This window comes from Hyperolius riggenbachi, chromosome 3 (assembly GCF_040937935.1).
Source record: "Hyperolius riggenbachi isolate aHypRig1 chromosome 3, aHypRig1.pri, whole genome shotgun sequence".
Taxonomy (NCBI): Eukaryota; Metazoa; Chordata; class Amphibia; order Anura; family Hyperoliidae; genus Hyperolius; species Hyperolius riggenbachi.
This window is the reverse complement of record NC_090648.1, coordinates 36852018-36868619: the sequence shown is the minus strand read 5'-3', so window position 1 is coordinate 36868619 and position 16602 is coordinate 36852018.

The window sequence follows — 16602 nt, the reverse complement described above, 5'->3', positions numbered from 1 at the left end:
GGAACTTAGTACCATCGTTAATGTGCCTTACCACCCTTTACCACCTCCTGGCTCCTGCTCACTAAGCCAGCCTGGTTCACTTTGACTATTACGTCGCCTGCAGCCACACATTTCACACCTACAGTGGGCTGCTGCTGTGTACTGCCCTTCTGCTGTCTGTCTGTGTTTCCCACTGCCAGGGTACACAGAATTACCGTCTGCTGCCACTCTGCCACCAGCTATTACGTCACAACAATAGCTGCTCACACTGCTCCTCCATTCCTCCTGCTGCTGCTGTCTGTCTGTGTTTCCCACTGCCAGGGTACACAGAATTACCTTCTGCTGCCACTCTGCCACCAGCTATTACGTCAAAACAATAGCTATATTGGTTGTAAAACCAAAACCAAAAAAAACCAATAAAAAAAAAAAAAGGTTTAATTTTTCTGAGGTGCCCGGGTTGAAAACTGTGTTGTCCCAGTTGTGTATTGGACACAATGTGGGCTGCACGACCGCTGTCTGGGACCTCCTGTTGTGTTTATTTACAGCCCTGGTATCACCGCTAGGTACCAGGGCTATTATGTCACGCTGCCTACCTGCTGCCACACTCACACTGCTCCTCCATTCCTCCTGCTGCTGCTGTCTGTCTGTGTTTCCCACTGCCAGGGTACACAGAATTACCGTCTGCTGCCACTCTGCCACCAGCTATTACGTCACAACAATAGCTGCTCACACTGCTCCTCCATTCCTCCTGCTGCTGCTGTCTGTCTGTGTTTCCCACTGCCAGGGTACACAGAATTACCTTCTGCTGCCACTCTGCCACCAGCTATTACGTCAAAACAATAGCTATATTGGTTGTAAAACCAAAACCAAAAAAAACCAATAAAAAAAAAAAAAGGTTTAATTTTTCTGAGGTGCCCGGGTTGAAAACTGTGTTGTCCCAGTTGTGTATTGGACACAATGTGGGCTGCACGACCGCTGTCTGGGACCTCCTGTTGTGTTTATTTACAGCCCTGGTATCACCGCTAGGTACCAGGGCTATTATGTCACGCTGCCTACCTGCTGCCACACTCACACTGCTCCTCCATTCCTCCTGCTGCTGCTGTCTGTCTGTGTTTCCCACTGCCAGGGTACACAGAATTACCGTCTGCTGCCACTCTGCCACCAGCTATTACGTCACAACAATAGCTGCTCACACTGCTCCTCCATTCCTCCTGCTGCTGCTGTCTGTCTGTGTTTCCCACTGCCAGGGTACACAGAATTACCTTCTGCTGCCACTCTGCCACCAGCTATTACGTCAAAACAATAGCTATATTGGTTGTAAAACCAAAACCAAAAAAAACCAATAAAAAAAAAAAAAGGTTTAATTTTTCTGAGGTGCCCGGGTTGAAAACTGTGTTGTCCCAGTTGTGTATTGGACACAATGTGGGCTGCACGACCGCTGTCTGGGACCTCCTGTTGTGTTTATTTACAGCCCTGGTATCACCGCTAGGTACCAGGGCTATTATGTCACGGCGAGCTGCCTGCCTCATTGACTGCCTGCTGCCACACACTCATCCTCCTCCTCCTGCTGCTGAATTTACCTCCTGCTGTCTTTGTGTTTCCACTGCCAGGGAGCACATACAATGGCGCTTCCAACATGCGTGCGCCCACCAGCTATTTGTTACGCTCAAAAATAGCTGCATTTCTTTAAAAAAAAATTTGAAAAGAGAAATACGTGAAGAAGAAGAAGAAGACGATATTGAAAAAGAAGGAGAAGGAGAAGATGAAGAAGAAGATGAAGAAGAAGATGAAGAAGAAGAAGATGAAGATGAAGAAGATGAAGATGAAGAAGAAGAAGAAGATGAAGAAGAAGAAGATGAAGAAGAAGATGAAGAAGATGAAGATGAAGAAGAAGAAGAAGATGATGAAGAAGATGAAGAAGAAGAAGAAGAAGATGAAGAAGAAGAAGATGAAGAAGAAGAAGATGAAGAAGAAGATGAAGAAGATGAAGAAGAAGATGAAGAAGATGAAGATGAAGAAGAAGAAGAAGATGATGAAGAAGATGAAGAAGAAGAAGAAGAAGATGAAGAAGATGAAGAAGAAGAAGAAGAAGATGAAGAAGAAGAAGAAGAAGATGAAGAAGATGAAGAAGATGAAGAAGATGAAGAAGAAGATGAAGATGAAGAAGATGAAGATGAAGAAGATGAAGATGAAGAAGATGAAGAAGATGAAGAAGAAGAAGAAGATGAAGAAGAAGAAGAAGAAGATGAAGAAGAAGATGAAGAAGATGAAGATGAAGAAGAAGAAGAAGATGATGAAGAAGAAGAAGAAGAAGAAGAAGAAGATCTAGAAGAAGATTAAGAAAGATAAAGAAGAAGAAGAACAAGTATATACAGTAACACTACACTACTGAACCAAATTAAGGACACAACTTCTCTTTCCACATTTTTTTTTAAAGGAACATCCCCACATAATCACTTGCTGTTGTTACTTGGAAAAAAAGATGTTTCTTGCATCATTCACCCTCAAAACAAGTGTTGGAAGCTATTTTGGGCCAATTCGAATAGTCAGCTCGAATAGTGAGCTCGAATACCGACTCGAATAGTGAGCTCGAAGTCCGAGGTCGAATCGAATAGTAAAAAATATTCGACTCGAATATTCGACTGACCTCGAATAATTTACTATTCGAATTCGACCAAATTCGAATTTTTAAAAGGGGTATTTGAGCACCACTGCATACAAACTGAATTGCATAAGGAGTTGACAAGGGAGTGAACTATTTCATTTTTACTGTCAGTAGCATCCATTAGTGGGGGGGGGGCTGTCGGAAGAGTGACCGCGTCCGACCCAGACACAAGATGGCCACTGATAAGTGGCCAAACAAAGATAAAGTTCTGCGCCTGCGCAGTAGAGCCCGGAGGACGTCCGATGACGTCAGTGCGCCGGCGTGGGACGCAGAAGTTCCAGGCCTTGGAGCGCAGAAGAGCCCGACCTGGCAGCCGGCCTGGACAGGTCGGGCGCGCCACCGGAGACCACCAGGAGCCTGCGGAGCGGCGGCGAGGGCACCTCCTGCCTGCCACGGGCTGGAGGAAGCCCCAGGTAAGTGGAAATTGATTTTGATTTTTTACCCACCCTCCCTGAACCTTCCCTTTAAGCTACACGTCCTATAACATGGTCATTCCAGTACGTATTATATATGTCTTGTATACTTAAAAGTTTGTACATGGATTCTATGTTCACTGCTTTCTATAAATAAATAAAGAATCTGAAAAAAAAAGAAACCCAGCCAGCGATCTGCAAGGGGTTTGTATGTTCTCCCTGTGTCTGCATGGGTTTACTCCGGGCACTCCAGTTTCCTGCCACATCCCAAAAACATACAGATAAGTTAATTGGCTTCCCCTAAATTGGTCCTAGACTACGATACACACACTACATGATACATACATAGACATATGACTATGGTAGAGATTAGATTGTGAGCCCCTCTGAGGGACAGTTAAGTGACAAGACAATATACTCTGTACAGCGCTGCGGAAGATGTCGATGCTACATAAATATTACATAATAACTAGTGTTGATCGAACACCCAGAAATTCGGGTTTGGGTCGGCTCAGCCGAATATGGTGAGGATGTTCGAGATATTCGGCTGAACACCGAGCCTAATGGAAGTCAATGGGGACCCGAGCATGCATGCTTTGCAGGCCTGAAAAAACTTGCAAAATGAGGGAAACTTCTGCAAAATGGGTTGGAAATAGTGGGGGGGCATTTTACTCACAGAATAAAAGCAGGGACTCATGTTTGCAGAGCAGTGCGCCAATTATACTGCCAATAAAACAAATAAAACTCCCAAATAAAACTTCCCTCGACAGGAAGTAAAGTGAAGCTGGAGCCCAGAGCGGAGAAGAGACAGCGGAGACCGGGGGACTCGTGCCGGCCGGATCAGGTAATGTATGCAGGGGGGGCGGCGGCAGCTCCACAGATTATGAATCGGTTTCAAAGTGAAATCGATTCAAAATCTGTTTGCAGTGTAGGCAGCCAGTAGATCCCTCTTTGATCAGATTCGATCACAGAGGGATCTATCTGCTGGTCGATCTGGTGGCAATTGACCAGTGTAAGATAAAATGTACTTCTTATAAGTACATGTACACATATGTTCTAAAGGACACCCGAAGAGAAAATAAACAAATAAAATAAACAATTGTATGTACAGTATCTTCCTTCCCCTAAAAATGACTTTTTAAGATATTCCACAGTTTTATTTTATGTTTAAATGTACTTTTTAGGTTTTAACTACTTTATTGTTTTTGCTGAATGACAAATTCATTGAAGTATGCCAGAGCTAAAAGCTATGAACTATTTACCCTTATTATCTCTTTCCTGCTCTCACAAGCCATTTTCTGCTAGGAAAGTGTTTTATAGTTGGAATTTCTTATCAGTGAGGGTCATACTGTAGTCACTTCCTGTCTGAGTCAGGACTGAGTCAGCCACTTACATACCTGATATTTAACTCTTTCAGGCAGAGAAAGAAAAAAGGAACACAGCATAGTTATTTGTGTGCTGGGCACTGTACATACACGTCTATCTCATCATGTCACATGTCACCTCGGGTATCCTTTAAGATTTAGAAATTTGTGCAATAGTTGTCCTTTAATTTAGATTTCCAGGAACTCGAAATCACTGATATATCTTCTTCCTCTCCTTGATGATGATGATAATGATGATTATACATAAGTTACAAATACGTTTAGAATTTTAGGGTCACAAAATCACTGGTATATATGATATTTTTTGTTATTATAATAGATAAGTTGCCCTTTAAGAGCTTAGTCACTTACCCTGTATTCACCGGAGAGATCACATCATTTTTTTTTTTCGCTTGGGAAGAATTTACTTTTAATTCCTAGTCTGGTGAGAAGGAATCTATTTTAATTGTAAAGGGACATAATGGGAATAATTTGTGACAGCTAAACTCATCTCATTATTTATCAATACAACCTTTCTTCTATAAATAGCAACATATATTCCCATTGAATTTACAGAACGATCTTCTGCACTTCAGCCGACCTTACAAGTGAATGCAAGCTGCATGTGTGATTGAAGAACAATGAGACAATGTTATTACCTAACACAGGTTTTCATCCTGTTTCTTTCCTGTATAGTTCACAGTTTCACAAGCCAGAGATGTCAGCTGCCAGCAATGCCAGACCTGGAGGGGGTAACCCAGGCTGGAGATCTGATGGTTGGAGTTTTGCTACCGGTCCAATATGATAAGGTTTATCAAAAGATTTCTTTCAGCACAAGACCACCCAGGACCATCTGCACAAAGTAATTTTTTTTTGTTTTGTTTTGTTTTTTGGACTCTTAAAAATTAAATACATTTTACTTTGCTCCAAGGAAAATAAATGCATATTGAAGCAATATGAATACACATAGGTCCAGAGACATTAGCCAAAGCACTGCATGGTAGTGAGTAGCTAATAAGATCTTAGAGCCCTTTTTTGTTTACAATAAATTATTTAGGATACACTGAATTGCAACACTCTGGATTTGCGTCCATCAAGCAGAAATGTGACTTTGAATATGTAACATATTTAATGTATTTCACTGCCTTCACATGTGACATTTGTGTCTATGTTTTTGTGTTTTTATGTATGTTGTGATTATTAAATTATGTGGCAGTTTTACAATGTGTGAGCTGCATATAATGCAACTCTGCAACAGGGATATGGTAAGCACCATCTATCATTAAACCAATATATAGGGCCTGATTCACAAAGCGGTGATAACTCAGTTATCACGCCTAAAAGACTTTAGGCGTGATAACCTTTGCACCACACTGGTGAAAAGCCAGTTTAGGCGTGATAAGTTTAGGTGTGATAAGTTTAGGCATGATAAGTTTAGGCATGCTAAGTTTAGATAAGTTTAGATCGCACGCAAAGTCCCGCACGCAAAGCAGCGCCATTAAACTCTAAGCGAAGTGCACCAGACTTTGCTAGCGCAAAACTTTTGATCCGCTGTGCACTGCGGTGCTAACCCAGTTGGTGTTTAAACTTATCACGCCTAAACTTATCACACCTGGGGCCTGATTCACAAAGCGGTGCTAACAGTTAGCACCGTGGTGAAAAGCCCTTTATCATGCCTAAACTCAGTTTAGGCATGATAAGTTTAGGTGTGATAAGTTTAGGTGTGATAAGTTTAGGCATGATAAGTTTAGGTGTGATAAGTTTAGACATGATGGGCTCGATTCACAAAGCGGTGCTAACCCAGTTAGAGACTTTAGGCGTGATAACCATTGCACCACGCTGGTGAAAAGCCAGTTTAGGCGTGATAAGTTTAGGTGTGATAAGTTTAGGTGTGATAAGTTTAGGCATGCTAAGTTTAGATAAGTGTAGATAGCGTGCAAAGTCCCGCACGCAAAGCAGCGCCATTAAACTCTATGCAAAGTGCACCAGACTTTGCTAGCGCAATACTTTTGATCAGCTGTGCACTGCGGTGCTAACGCAGTTGGTGCTTAAACTTATCATGCCTAAACTTATCACACCTAAACTTATCATGCCTAAACTTATCACACCTACACTTATCACACCTAAACTTATCATGCCTAAACTGAGTTTAGGCATGATAAAGGGCTTTTCACCAGTGTGCTAACTGTTAGCACCGCTTTGTGAATCAGGCCCGATAAGTTTAAGCGCCAACTGCGTTAGCACCGCAGTGCACAGCTGATCAAAAGTTTTACGCTAGCAAAGACTGGTGCACTTCATATAAAGTTTAATGGCGTTGCTTTGCGTGCGGGACTTTGCACGCTATCTACACTTATCCAAACTTAGCATGCCTAAACTTATCACGCCTAAACTGGCTTTTCACCAGCATGGTGCAATGGTTATCATGCCTAAAGTCTCTAACTGGGTTAGCACCGCTTTGTGAATCGAGCCCCTAGGGCTCGATTCACAAAGCGGTGCTAACCCAGTTAGAGACTTTAGGCGTGATAACCATTGCACCACGCTGGTGAAAAGTAGTGTTGGGCGAACAGTGTTCGCCACTGTTCGGGTTCTGCAGAACATCACCCTGTTCGGGTGATGTTCGAGTTCGGCCGAACACCTGGTGGTGTTCGGCCAAACTGTTCGGAATTCGCCCGAACTGTTCAATGCATGGCCGAACATGGCCGAACAGGGCCCCTGTTCGGCCGAACAGGGCCCTGTTCGGCCGAATACTGCCCCCCTATGGGGTCACAGGCATAAGGGGGGAGCATGCCCCGGTCGCGGGGGGGTCGGAAATTCCCCCCACCCCCTCCGCTAGCGCTCCCCCCTCTGCCCGCTTCCCCATAAAAAAAGTTATAGTACCTGGTGCCTGGTGGCTGGCAGTGGAGTGAGGAGGAGGAGGAGTCCGAGTAGCAGAGTGGCGTTGAGGCCGGGCAGCGGGCGGTTCAGCGCTAGTACCCTTGTGGTACTTCCGCCCTTTCTCTGACCTCACGTCCTCTGCGTGATGACGCATACGAGGGTACGCGTGATGCGTACCCTCGTATGCAGAGGACGTGAGGTCAGAGAAAGGGCGGAAGTACCACAAGGGTACTAGCGCTGAACCGCCCGCTGCCCGGCCTCAACGCCACTCTGCTACTCGGACTCCTCCTCCTCCTCACTCCACTGCCAGCCACCAGGCACCAGGTACTATAACTTTTTTTATGGGGAAGCGGGCAGAGGGGGGAGCGCTAGCGGAGGGGGTGGGGGGAATTTCCGACCCCCCCCCCCCGCGACCGGGGCATGCTCCCCCCTTATGCCTGCGACCCCATAGGGCCCCCATGTTCGGGGGTCCCATTGACTTCCATTGAGTTCGGCGTTCGGGCCGAACATGCCGAACATCTGGCCCATGTTCGGCCTGTTCGGCCCGAACCCGAACATCCAGGTGTTCGCCCAACACTAGTGAAAAGCCAGTTTAGGTGTGATAAGTTTAGGCATGATAAGTTTAGGTGTGATAAGTTTAGGCATGATAAGTTTAGATAAGTTTAGATCGCTTGCAAAGTCCCGCACGCAAAGCAGCGCCGTTAAACTTTATACGAAGTGCACCAGACTTTGCTAGCGTAAAACTTTTGATCAGCTGTGCACTGCGGTGCTAACGCAGTTGGCGCTTAAACTTATCATGCCTAAACTTATCACACCTAAACTTATCATGCCTAAACTTATCACACCTAAACTTATCACACCTAAACTTATCATGCCTAAACTGAGTTTAGGCGTGATAAAGGGCTTTTCACCAGCGTGCTAACTGTTAGCACCGCTTTGTGAATCAGGCCCCTAAACTTGCTAGCGCAAAACTTTTGATCCGCTGTGCACTGCGGTGCTAACCCAGTTGGTGTTTAAACTTATCACGCCTAAACTTATCACACCTAAACTTATCATGCCTAAAGTGAGTTTAGGCATGATAAAGGGCTTTTCACCAGCGTGCTAACTGTTAGCACCGCTTTGTGAATCAGGCCCATGGGCTTGATTCTGGGTGCTAACCCAGTTAGAGACTTTAGGGGCCTGATTCACAAAGCGGTGCTAACAGTTAGCACCCTGGTGAAAAGCCCTTTATCACGCCTAAACTCAGTTTAGGCATGATAAGTTTAGGTGTGATAAGTTTAGGTGTGATAAGTTTAGGCGTGATAAGTTTAAACACCAACTGGGTTAGCACCGCAGTGCACATCGGTTCAAAAGTTTTGTGCTAGCAAAGTCTGGTGCACTTCGCTTAGAGTTTAATGGCGCTGCTTTGCGTGCGGGACTTTGCGTGCGATCTAAACTTATCTAAACTTAGCATGCCTAAACTTATCACACCTAAACTTATCATGCCTAAACTTATCACACCTAAACTGGCTTTTCACCAGAGTGGTGCAATGGTTATCATGCCTAGGGCTTGATTCACCAAGCGGTGCAAAGTGTTTGCACGCTGGTGAAAAGGCCCTTATCACGCCTAAACTCACTTTAGGCATGATGAGAAGAAACTCGCGCGGTAACTTGACGCTAACCTGACGCTTCGCGCGAAGCTCCCATTAAGCCCTATGGGGCGTACGCGCGGTAACTTCGCGCGAAGAGCAGGAAAAAGCGGTGATAACTCAGTGGTGAAAAGGTCATCACGCCTAAAGGGCTTGATTCACAAAGCGGTGCAAAGTGTTTGCACGCCTGTGAAAAGCCCTTTATCACGCCTAAACTCAGTTTAGGAGTGATAAGAGGAAACTCGCGCGATCTCCCGCGCGCAAAGTTTTGCGCGCGTAGCGCACCGCGCTGCGCGCGCAGTGTGCCCTGCTTCGCGCGCAGCGTCCATTGAGCCCTATGGGACTTTGCGCGCGCAGCGCGGTGCGCTACGCGCGCAAAACTTTGCGCGCGGGAGCTTCGCGCGAAGAGCAGCACAAATCGGTGATAACTCAGCTTTGCACCGCTTATCACGCCTAAAGTCTTTTAGGCGTGATAACTGAGTTATCACCGCTTTGTGAATCAAGCCCAAAGTCTTTTAGGCGTGATAACTGGGTTATCACCGCTTTGTGAATCGAGCCCCTAAAGTCTCTAACTGGGTTAGCACCGCTTTGTGAATCGAGCCCAGCATGCCTAAACTTATCGGGCTCGATTCACAAAGCGGTGCTAACCCAGTTAGCATGCCTAAAAGACTTTAGGCATGATAACCATTGCACCATGCTGGTGAAAAGCCAGTTTAGGCGTGATGGGCCTGATTCACAAAGCGGTGCTAACAGTTAGCACGCTGGTGAAAAGCCCTTTATCATGCCTAAACTCAGTTTAGGCATGATAAGTTTAGGAGTGATAAGTTTAGGTGTGATAAGTTTAGGCATGATAAGTTTAGGTGTGATAAGTTTAGGCATGCTAAGTTTAAGCGCCAACTGCGTTAGCACCGCAGTGCACAGCTGATCAAAAGTTTTACGCTAGCAAAGACTGGTGCACTTTGTATAAAGTTTAATGGCGCTGCTTTGCGTGCGGGACTTTGCAAGCGATCTAAACTTATCTAAACTTAGCATGCCTAAACTTATCACACCTAAACTTATCACACCTAAACTTATCACGCCTAAACTGGCTTTTCACCAGCATGGTGCAATGGTTATCATGCCTAAAGTCTTTTAGGCATGCTAACTGGGTTATCACCGCTTTGTGAATCGAGCCCGATAAGTTTAGGTGTGATAAGTTTAGGTGTGATAAGTTTAGGCATGCTAAGTTTAGATAAGTTTAGATCGCTTGCAAAGTCCCGCACGCAAAGCAGCGCCATTAAACTTTATACAAAGTGCACCAGTCTTTGCTAGCGTAAAACTTTTGATCAGCTGTGCACTGCGGTGCTAACGCAGTTGGCGCTTAAACTTAGCATGCCTAAACTTATCACACCTAAACTTATCATGCCTAAACTTATCACACCTAAACTTATCACACCTAAACTTATCATGCCTAAACTGAGTTTAGGCATGATAAAGGGCTTTTCACCAGCGTGCTAACTGTTAGCACCGCTTTGTGAATCAGGCCCATCATGCCTAAACTTATCACACCTAGGGCTCGATTCACAAAGCGGTGCTAACAGTTAGCACGCTGGTGAAAAGCCGTTTATCATGCCTAAACTCAGTTTAGGCATGATAAGTTTAGGTGTGATAAGTTTAGGTGTGATAAGTTTAGGCATGATAAGTTTAGGTGTGATAAGTTTAGGCATGCTAAGTTTAAGCACCAATTGGGTTAGCACCGCAGTGCACAGCTGATCAAAAGTTTTGCACTAGCAAAGTCTGGTGCACTTTGCATAGAGTTTAATGGCGCTGCTTTGCGTGCGGGACTTTGTGCGCGATCTAAACTTATCTAAACTTATCATGCCTAAACTTATCACACCTAAACTTATCATGCCTAAACTTATCACGCCTAAACTGGCTTTTCACCAGCCTGGTGCAATGGTTATCACGCCTAAAGTCTCTAACTGGGTTAGCACCGCTTTGTGAATCGAGCCCCTAAACTTATCACGCCTAAACTGGCTTTTCACCAGTGTGGTGCAAAGGTTATCATGCCTAAAGTCTTTTAGGCGTGATAACTGAGTTATCACCGCTTTGTGAATCAGGCCCATTGTATCCAAAGTCCAACCGCACAACTGGGACATGACAGTTTTCAGCCCAGACACCTCCAAGAAAATGACACCGCAAATGTGTTTTGGGTTGAATATAGGTGGTGGTATCAGCAGCAATGGCCTGTGGCACCGTGGCGGTGGGAGCCAGCGCCAGCTTGCTTCAACCTCTTGAACTCCTCATGCTCAACAACATGTTTTTTGTCCAGATGGGTGATGAAGCTGGAGGTGCCATGCTTGTAGGGGTCACAACCTCTGCTCATCTGTAGTTTGCACACATTGCAATTGCATATGGCAAACTTGCTGTCCAATGAGGGTAGAGTGAAAAACCGCCAGATTGGGGAGGTGAATATTCCCCTGCGGCCTGCATGGGATGCTGCTGCTTTTCTCCTTGTGGCGGTTGGGGGTTGAGTGGTGCGGCTGGTGGTAGCGGCGGAAGAATGTGGGTCCCGCATTCCACGGCCACTGTCTGCAATGCTGATCCTCCGTGCCAAACCCGCCGACGCATCCTCCTCCTCAGTATATTCTGGCGTATAAGACTACTTTTTAACCCTTGAAAATCTTCTGAACAGTCAGGGGTCGTCTTATACGCCGGGTGTCATTGATACCGGGTGATACATCCTATCCTGTTACCGCCTCTCAGATCTCACTGCTGAGGACTGTAGTGAAGCGGCGCAGGTGCACATGTGTGGGATCTGAGAGGCAGAGTGGGCCAGACAGGTGAAAGAGGCGTGTTTTATGGGCACAGTGCAATCTATTCTTCCATACCGCTCTGATAAACAGGTAGACAAGGAGACCTGACCAAGCCACTTAGAGAGCGGGAGAGTTTACCAATCCAACCAGTCAATCATCTATATACTGTTATAGACTGGGTACCACATACAGTGCAGCACCAGTATCTGTTCATACATAGCACCAGTATATGGTGTTTCTTGGTGTTTCGCCCCCTGTAACGATCGGTGTCAGCACGCAGAGAGAATCTGATTATTGGCGATCTGCAGTACCACCAAGAATGCAGATATACGCCTGATTATCGATGATCTGCAGAATCAGCGATAATACAGATGTATTACTAACCTCTGGACACCAGAATAGTGAGAGTGTTTGGTGTAACAGTAACAACTCTGAGTGGAGACCACCAGAGGAGCTGGCGGCCTAAGACTCCTGAGGAATTCACCCCTGACTGTGGGTGATATTCCTGTAGCCTGTGGACCCCTGGGCAAGGGACCAAGGCTGTGTTGCAGCAAACCCTGCTGCTAATATGAAAGGTTTTGCCCTGAACTGGGCTAACACAGAGGCGCTCCTAGAGACCAGCTGACCAGCTAATTGCCTAGAGCGCCAGATTTATTGCAGGCGCTTTGAGGGAAGAAAAAGTTTATTTTTCCTGTCCTTAGAGACTGAAAAATTAGGGAACGGAGATAAAAAGTTCTAACGAAAGTCTTTGCTGCTCAGCCTCAAATAAGGAATCTACAAACCTTTTGTCTACAACACTTTGTAGGCATTCCCTAATGTTAGTGTTATCTCCAGATCTAGAGTGTCTGTGTGACTGCTGGAGGCTCCCGCCCCTCCCTGTGCCAAAGAGGAAATGTAAACACAGCAGAAGAGCATGTCTGTTGGAGCCTTGGAGGAGGTAATAACAAGGCATGCAAGACATGCCAGGAGTGCAGAGCTCCAGCTAGAGAAAATCAATCCCCAGACAGTTACGTTACTGGGCACTGACTTTGCAGCACTAGGGACATTTGTATTTCCTCACCAGACCCTATGACCTGAATGTGATGGCTTCCAGACTGATAAGGTACCGTGTGAATAGCAGGACTACTAGCTAAATGAAAAGCTTTAGTCACTGATTGAGCACACAAAAGGTTAAATTCTGGCTGCAGCTCAGGGGGGGGGGGGGAAGCACAGCAGGACAGCAGGTCATCAGGACGTGAATAGAGTGACTTGCTGTATAAGATGCTGATCAGGCTGCCTATTCTTTGATCAAATCATAGACTGCAGTGCACACTGGGGAACTACAGGTACCAGCATGTCCTACTGTGATTATGTATGTGTCATGTATGGAATTATAGTTCATCTTCACAAAGAAATGCTGGTAATTGTAGATCTCCCAGTGGTTTATAAGGTTCTTACAAAGGTACAATAATGGATAATTGTTCATATACAAGTGATAATTAAGTTTTTTTTTTATAGCACTGACATCTCCTGCAGCACTTTACAGAGTACATAGTCATGTCACTGACTGTCCTCAGAGGAGCTCACAATCTAATCCTACCATAGCCATAGTCTAATGTCCTACCATATTATGTATTTATATAGCAGTGACATCTTCTGCAGCACATTACAGAGTACATAGTCATGTCACTGACTGTCCTCAGAGGAGCTCACAGTGTAATCCTACCATAGCCATAGTCTAATGTCCTACCATATTATGTATTTATATAGCAATGACATCTTCTGCAGCACATTACAGAGTACATAGTCATGTCACTGACTGTCCTCAGAGGAGCTCACAGTGTAATCCTACCATAGCTATAGTCTAATGTCCTACCATATTATGTATTTATATAGCAGTGACATCTTCTGCAGCACATTACAGAGTACATAGTCATGTCACTGACTGTGCTCAGAGGAGCTCACAGTCTAATCCTACCATAGTCATAGTTAATGTCCTACCATATTATTATTATATATTTATATAGCACTGACTTCTTCTGCAGCACATTACAGAGTACACAGTCCTGCCTCTGACTGTCCTCAGGGGATCTCACAATCTAATCCTACCATAGCCATAGTCTAATGTCCTACCATATTATTATTATACTGTATATGTATTTGGCACTGATATCTTCTGCAGCACATCAGAGAGTACATAGTCATGCCACTGACTGTCCTCAGAGGAGCTCACACTCTAATCCTACCATAGTCATAGTGTAATGTCCTACCATATTATTATTATTATTATTATTATTATTATTATTATTATTATTATGTATTTATATAGCACTGACATATTCTGCAGCACTTTACAGAGTACATAGTCATGTCACAGACTGTCCTCAGAGGAGCTCACACTCTAATCCTACCATAGTCATAGTCTAATGTCCTACTATATTATTATTATGTATTTATATAGCACTGACATCTTCCATAGCACATTACAGAGTACATAGCCATGTCACTGACTGTCCTCAGAGGAGCCAACACTCTAATCCTGCCATAGTCATAGTCTAATGTCCTACTATATTATTATTATTATTATTATTATTATTATTATTATTATTATTATTATTATTATTATTATTATTATTATTATTATTATCAATTTATATAGCAGTGACATCTTCTGCAGCACATTACACAGTACATAGTCATGTCACTGACTGTCCTCAGAGGAGCTCACAATCTAATCCCACCATAGTTAAAGTCTAATATTCTCAATATAGGATTGTTTTGGGGGAAACCAGTTGACTTGTTAGTGTGTTTTAGGGATGTTGGGGAATATGAAGTGCCTAAATGAATTCCTGGGGAAGATAGTAACTCCATGCATATTTTGCCCTAACCAATGTTCAAACCTAGGACTCAGCCCGTGGGGTCTGTGGCATGCAGAGCAGGGCAGCAGCTGAATTACGATTATTTTCCAGTGAAACGCAGCCGCATCACGATTATTTTCATAGGGAGGCACCACAAGGGGAAGGATGGGGGAGCGTGTCGGGGCACCATGGGGGGGGGGGGGGGGCACCACAGGTTTTCTCGCCTGGAGTGCCAAGATGGCTAGAAGCGCCCCTGGGCTAATGTAACACAGTAACAGCACAATCCTAGTCTGGGTGTGAGGTCCGTAGTCACAACACCCTGGAACTAGTCTGGAGCATAACATATATGATAATACAATTCCCTAGTCTTGGGTGTGAGGTCCGTGATCATCAACACCCTGGAACTAGTCTGGAGTATAACATAAATAATAATACAATTCCCTAGTCTTGGATGTGAGGTCCGTGATCATCAACACCCTGGAACTAGTCTGGAATATAACACAAAGACAATACAGTTCCCTAGACTTGGGTGTGAGGGCCTTGATCTCAACACCCTGGAACTATGCTAGAGAATACACTGAAGATACACAGTATCTGCTGTACAAACCGCCACTTTGGACGCGGAAACAGCCGCTTTGCTGTTAGAACATGCGGCGGCTTTTCCGCGTTCTGCCACACTACCAGACGCGTGCCTACGCGTGCAAACCGCCGCGTTGGACGCGGAATCAGCCGCCTTGCTTTCAGCACACGCGGCGGCTTTTCCGCGTTTTCTCACACCCCCATAGTGCACCATTAGGGACAACTTTGGCCCTCTACATCACAGTCAGCAGGCACATTGTAGCCAATCAAGCTACACTCCCTCCTGGAGCCACTCCCCCCCCCCCCCCTTATAAAAGGTAGGCAGCTTCAGGCTTTGGACTCATTCGTGTGCCTGCAGTAATTAGAGAAGGGACAGCTGCTGCAGACTCTAATAGGGAAAGATTAGTTAGGCCCTTGTAGGCTTCTTAGCTTGCTCCTTGCTGATTCGTATTGCTAAAATAGCACCCCAAAACAGCTCTTTTGAGAGCTAAACTTGTTCTTGTGATCTATTTTTTTGTGTGTGTCCCACTGACACTTGTGTTGCATAGACAGCCTTAGTAATTCCTACTGTGTGTGCCACTGCCAGCCAGGCCCAGCACATTCAGTTACTACCTGTGTGTGTGACAGGTGCACATTGTAATACCCATTACTGCATACATCTACCTGTTGTTCACAGTGCACCCACCTACCTACGTGAGCTGAGCGCCGCAGTGTAACTGTACCTGTCCACTACCTGTCTGTGTGTGACAGGTGCACATTGTAATCCCCATTACTGCATATACCTACCTGTTGTTCACAGTGTACCCACCTACCTACGTGAGCTGAGCACATGCAGTGTAACAGTGCCTGTCCGCTACCTGTCTTTGTGTAACAGGTGCACATTGTAATACCCATTACTGCATATAGCTACCTGTTGTTCACTTCAGTTCACCCATCTACCTATGTAGGCACTTGCAGTGTCACTGTGCCTTTCCGGTACCTGTCTGTGTGTGACTGACAGGTGCACATTGTAATACCCATCACTGCATATACCTACCTGTTGTTCACAGTGCACCCACCTACCTACGTGAGTGCACGCAGTGTGATATACCACTCCGTGTATACCTGTTAACTGCACCTGTGTGACTGCACTTTGTATTAGTCAAGTCAGTGCATACCTTTCACTTCATCCCCCCCGATATGGACAAAAATAGACCAAACAGGTAGAGGCAGACCCAGAGGAAGGCCACCTGGCAGTTCTGTGCGAGGTTGTGTTGCTGTGATTTTGTGCGGCCCTGGCCCAAAGTACAGTGCTCAGAAGAAGGCATGTCCCATCAATTCCCAAGATTGTCCAGGCGTGGTTGACTATTTAACACAGAACACCTCATCTTCCGCAGCCACCAGCGCTACTACAAGTACCACATCCACTGCATTTGACACTTCGCAGGAGTTAATTGGTGGGGAATTAACTGATTCACAGCCATTATTG